This window comes from Panthera leo, chromosome E3 (genome assembly GCF_018350215.1).
Source record: "Panthera leo isolate Ple1 chromosome E3, P.leo_Ple1_pat1.1, whole genome shotgun sequence".
NCBI lineage: Eukaryota > Metazoa > Chordata > Mammalia > Carnivora > Felidae > Panthera > Panthera leo.
Window position 1 is genome coordinate 23,964,334 of NC_056694.1, and position 6,584 is coordinate 23,970,917.

Here is a 6,584-nt window from a genome sequence, read left to right on the forward strand (position 1 = left end):
GTAATAGCAAAAAACCTGGAAACAACATTGAACATCAAAAAGGGAGGAAGTAAATCAACAAACACACACACACACACACACACACACACACACACACACTACAGCCACTAAAAATGCATAAGATTTATATTTAGTGAACAAAGATGTCCACCATAAGTTAAAAAAAGTAGTGACAGGTATGTATAATATGATCTTGTTTTTGTTAAAACAACTGAACAGGACATACCCATGACACACATATATACAACATGCATATAGACACACATGATATACATATATTGTAAATATAGCAAAATATCTGCAGGAATACCTAATAAACTGTTAACAGTGATAATCTCTGGAAGGTGGGTTGAGGAGGGACTTTTAATTTCTTACAGTTTTTTTTTTTTTAAATTCTACAAATGTATTACTGTACAAAAAAAAAAAAAATCCTTTGCCCCAGTTTAGGGTTATGGTAACTTCCATCTCCACAACAGCACTTCAGACAAGAAAATGTTTCTGATGATGTAAAAATGAGGTGAAATGCTAGAGTGGCATGAGTGGGAGTGACACCACAATACGAGTTCACTTTGCTACTAATGACATTAGTAAAATATGAGGTAGTCAAAAGCTTTCTTAGATAAGTGGATGGATTATTTTCTCCTCGAGAACAATTTGTCATCAATTTATCATAATAGGATTTTCTCTGATTGGTTCTTCAACTGCATTTGCATTTTGCCACAGAGATCAAAGCGAAGTAAAAGAATGAGGTTTTAAAAAAAAATTTATTTAAGAAGGGTGCCTGCATGACCCAGTTGGTTAAGCATCTGACTCTTGGTTTTGACTCAGGTCATGATCTTAGGGTTCTTGAGTTTGAGCCCCATGTTGGGGTCCACGCTCACAGTGCGGAGCCTGTTTGGGATTCTCTCTCTCTTCCCTTCTCTTTGCCCCTCCCCCAGTCTCTCTTTCTCTCAAAATAAATAAACTTAAAAATTTTTATCTAATACTTGAATTGTCTAAGGCAAGTAAATTAAATATTTAAACAACATGAAAATAGTGCCAGACCGCATTTATTTTAGTGACTTGTTTTGACAGATAATAGAGATTGATTTAATGATGACCAAATACAATGGCAGTATTTACTAAAAGGCCATAAAATGGCCAGTTGGGGATAACTACATTTAAAGTGAGATCAAATCCTTGGGTCTATTCATTTTAGCAGAAATAACTAAAACCATCTTGGCAGAACCAAGTCTTTGTGAAACATACCAAATCTGTGGCTTCTAGATAGCTGAGACCCAAAAGCTTGAAAGAAGCCTCCAGAGAGTTATCTCAGGATCAACAGGGTGCTTGCATCATCCTGGTCCTTTTTGCATTAGTGTCCACATGAGAGCACTGTGAATTCAGTAGTAAAGGGTCTTGAGTCCACAAAGGGTCTTGAGTAGTAATGGTCTTAGGTCTTACATCCTAAAGAAACTGGCGTATTACACGGTCAAATACTTACCAATAAAATAACCACACTTACTTATGAAAGGCTGATCTAGGAAAGCCTCTGCTTTTACGAAGGATTTCACTGAAATGATCCTGGCAGACAGGCGATTAGGTCTTTCAAATACAGTTTCATAATTTTTCTTTGTAACCTAGCCCCAAATTTAATTATGATAATTCAGTTCACATGTAAATCACTGTGCCAGGTCTCTAAGGAAAATGAGAAAGCCACATTCCTTGCATTCAACAGTTTGTAATCCAGTGATCAAGAAGTATTTATAAATAAGAACAGCAGCAATTAACATTTGAACGTTTACTATGTGCCCGGTGCTCTCCTTGTTTTCTCATTTGAACCGACAGTAACCCTACGACATTAGCCCCATTCTATAGGTGAAAAAAACCAAGGCTCACAGAGGCTAAGTGATTTATCAAGGGTCACACAGCTAGAATTTTGGAAGCAGGATTTGAATCCAGGCACTCTACTTGCCCCAAATAAGTTCTTTTACAGAGGTATAAACAAAGAGAGAAAGCACAAAAAACTTAAATATGTTGCAAATATGAGAGGTATTAGGGAAAACTGTGAGAAGGAGGTAGTGCAGCCACAACTAAGACAAAGAGCAGGTGCTGTGAAAGAAGGGAGAATATCTGGCTTGTCCGCGTAGGATGAAAAGATACAGTGGTAAGACTGTCTCCTCCTAGAACCACAAGGCCACTGTGGAAAGAGCAGCCCAACTGTCCATTAGAGTCACCAATCCTAATGCCAGGCTGCGCCAGCGAAGAAAATGAATGGACAAGCAGCTTACGTGCACATTGTATTTGTGTTAATAAAATCATAAAACTACAAAAAAAAAAAAAAAAAAAAAGATACAGTGGTGGGGAAAAAACAAAACTGAAAGCCAGATCATGAAGCTATGTTAACGAAGATGGGACTTCATTCTGCAGATTAGGAATGACAGGAACTCAAAAGAAACGATATGCTTTCGTGTTAAGATGATTTTGGCAGAAGTTATTTGGGTGGATCGAAGTAGATCGAAGTTGAAGGAAGACTGGTTCAGACGGCTGTAGACCAGAACAGCTGTCCTAGGTCAACTGCCCAATGACTATTTGTCAAAGGCATTTTCTCCTGGGTTGAGGGCTCTGCTGGTTGTGTGACTTTGGGAAAGTCGGTATACTTTTCTGAGGCCTTGACCTTCATTTTCTTCATCTCGAACAAGTTAACACTGGATATGCTCTTTTAGATTTCATCCAGCTCTACAATCTTATGAGTCTCATGAGAAATCTCTTCTTGAAATTTAATCTTGGGTGATCATAAGTCTGTGAGTGGAACTGGGACTGAATTGTAGAAAACTTGAATGTGCTTGAAAATGCCATCCCATTGTTTTCTCCTCCTGGGAAAAGAACCAAAACTCTAAAAAAAAGTAATACAGCATTATGCTTTCTATCTTTGATTCCATTTATAAATACCTACTTTTACTTTGTTGCTGGGTAACTGTGACCCAGAAGAGTTGACTTTGCATAAGAGGAACCCAGTCCTTTAGTCTTGGTATTTTTCCTAAAATCTTCTCATACGGTGGTTAGAACAGAGTTAGTGCAAGACTAAGTCAAAATGTGTTTTTGGACTCATGTTATTATGGTTTTTGTTGCTGTTGTTTTTTAAGGAGGCTCTATGCTCAACACGGGGCTTGAACTCACAACCTTGAGATCAAGAATTGTATGCTTTACCGACTGAGCCAGTCAGGTGCCTTCATGTTACTGTTTTTAAAGCCAGTCTGTTTTTTCCTAAATTATTACCAAAAAGAAGGAAAAGTGTTTTCTCCCGCTGTCTTATAAATTCAGTGGAAGTCTACTATTACAATTTCCAATTGATCTATCGATTAATATTTACGGAACTCTTCAAATACCTGTGTTATACATCAGGATAGATTTGGATGGTATAAAGATAGGGTGATCAGCTCATCCTTTTTGCATGGAACTTTCCCAGTTATAGGCCTGAAAGTCTCATGTCCCAGGGAACCCCTCAGTCTCAGGCAAATGGGGATGACTGGCCACCCTAAGAAGATAAGATGCCTTCATGATCCAGAACTCAAGGATGTCCAAATCCTATCTTGTCTTTATCTTCATACTCCCCATGAGGCTCCTGTAAAGGCCATATAAAGGAGAAACAGCAGCAAAGAGTAAATGCAGTGCTTTATTTATTAGCTATTACTCAGCTGGGCTTATCCCAAGACCCCTCGAGAAAGGTGCAGTAAAGCTGTGATGGAGCACATGGTTGAGTCTAGAGACTCTGTACTCTCCTTCAACCCCAATCTAAAAATCTTAGAAGTTAAGATCCTTTGGCCTGCAGTGAAGTAGAAACAGAAGCAAAGATGAATGGCTTAGGTCTATGTGTGAGGAAGAAACACAAGACGGCTGGCTTTGAGGGCCTTGGCTCAGTAGATCTCTCCCAGTCCATAAAAATATGATGCAGAAGAGAAAGCCACATACGTGTGTATATGTGTTTTTTTTTTTTTTTTTTTTTTTTTTTACTGCTGAGTGACTCTTCTTATTGGTAAATATGGCCTCATCTACACTCTAGAATAATGGCATCTCTTGCCAAGGAAGGAGCTGGGAGCAGGAGTGTAAAAAGAGACAGAGAACTTCCCCCTGCCCGATGCTAAAACAAAACAAAGAGGCACGGCACTGTCACTGTGTGAATAGGTAAAACCTCTGTAAGAATTCAACTTCTGAAGTAAAATCTTAAAATCAAAGCTTATTTCAAAGCAATAGAAGCCTTTTTAGTTTCTTTAGTAGACAATTTATTTTGATAAACTTGCTCAATAACAAAAATACAAGTGAAGAAAATTATGTTCATTTTATACAGTTTGTATTAACAATTTGTTTTGAAATTATTAATTGAAAAATGTTATAACCAATTAGAAAACAATTCTTAATAAAATTTGGGGTAATATACAGACCTTGATCACAAACTCTAAAATCTCTTGAGGTGATACAACTAGTTAAGTCCTGTGTAGGGAATGCAACCTACACAGGCCATGTTTTTCCTTCATATATTTTTATCCTTCAAAAATTAGTTCTGAAAGACAGCTTACTGTTTTGAATTGTGAATGTAAATTTAATTTTTAAAAGAAGATCAAAGCAGGTTGATAAAACAGTTACTACAATCAGAGTAACTTGTGGCTAGCAGTCTTTTAATAAAGACAAAATAAATGCAACATGTTCTTCCCATGAAGCCCACGATGCGAAATGATAGCTAAGAGTATATCTAAAGTTAGTTTCCAATACTTTTTCAGGGCCTTTCCTCTAAATCAATAGATTGTATGTCACCAGGACTGTTTATTATTTTACTTAAGAGATTAAACAGTGAATTCACAGAACATCAAGCAGGGATATCAAAGCTTTAGGCAGAAGGGTAAAAACCAATGAAGTGTTTTGGTCATTTAGAACATTAAAAAAAAAAAAAAAAAAGAGGAGCCATTCTTCAAAAACAAAACAAATGGAAGAGAAAATAGGATAAGAAGTATAAGAGTCAGAAAAGTTACGTACACACATTAACAACATAGAACATGGATTACCTTTGGGAAAAATCATACTGAAATGTTTGCTTTTAATGAATCCAAGATTTTTCATGTTTACAGATGCTTAGGCATGTTCAATAGGAGCTTCCAAAAATTTCAAACTAATTAAGTCTTGTGCAAATAAAACCTATAAACAGTTTTCAGCAGATTTTACAGTGATGTTCTTAGGTCTGAGAAGAATGCGCACACTCTAAAAACAATGTAACAGACAAAAGTTTGACAAATGATTGCACCATAAAACAGTGTTTTATATACAGTTTACAAGATATGATTTCCTGCTATAAATTAATATCGTACTATGTAGTACTTATTATAGTGATCTTTTTAAAAAGCAACTGCTGACAGTTGTCTATCTTTTCACTTACAGAATTTATAGAATTTTAAATGAATGAATCCATTTCATTGTTTGGTCTGGAAGAGTACAAAGATTTGACTTCACATACTACTTGATGGGACAATCTCAATCCTGGGTTAGAGTGCTGACTGGTTAGAGGGAGGGTTCCCCTATCAGCCCTTTGTGCACTGGACCTCCAAGACAATGAGGAAATTAAAGACATTTAATGGTTTGGGTAATAGATACAAATAAAACCTTACATTTTGTAATCTTATATGCAATACCACTGTAAGTGAAAGAAGTAAACAGTGGGGAAATTCTTAGCAGCTGAGAAACTTTCTCTCCCCATGCTTGTGATCCAGTTAAAAATATTTTGAGAAACTATTTACAATAAAATTCATCTTTTGGAAGAGAAAAGCTCTTGATCATATCATAAATTAATTTGAACCATACTTTGCTAACACTTTATCTCAGTGGTATTAATGGTGACAACCAAAACTTCTCTTCAAAGTGATCCATTTGACTGAGGACCAATCAAATCACAGTGGGAAGTGTAATCCCAAATGTCCATAGAACACATCCAGTGGTTTTCTCAGAATTAACTAGACATGATAATACTTGGGGAAGAATGGTCTCCTTCAGTCATTTCCCAAGACGTTTCTTTAACCCTGGGAAGGAAAGGTGTGACATTCCCCCAGAATACTCAAGGAATGCACCAGAGTGGTGGTTCACCTCTTCTGACTCCTGAGTGAGCTGAACACTGGGGTTTCCTTTCACAATAAAATACTGCTGAGTTAACAGTAAGATATATGAATGTCAAACAAGCCAGTGTGAAACACGTCAGGCTCCTCCATTTTCTTCTTTGAATATCTGAAGAGGCAGCCACATCTCGGAAGTAATCATCTTATAATTTATAATTGAGCTCTTTTGAAAAAACAGTGCATTCATTTCTGTTTGTGTGAAGCATGGACTACACGGGACTCTAACTCTACTGGATAGGGACATCTGGGTTGCCGTTTCACTAAAAAGAAGAAAAACTCAGCTCCATTGCCAAGAAAGAACCTCCTGCCCCACATCTCAAACAGGAGATCGTCATAGTGTTCACCTGGAATAACAACTAAGCACTGATATGAAAGCATGGAAACGTGGAGAAGAGAAATACTGTATTTTAAAACTATTATGGATTCAAGGGTTAGTGGCAATGCTTC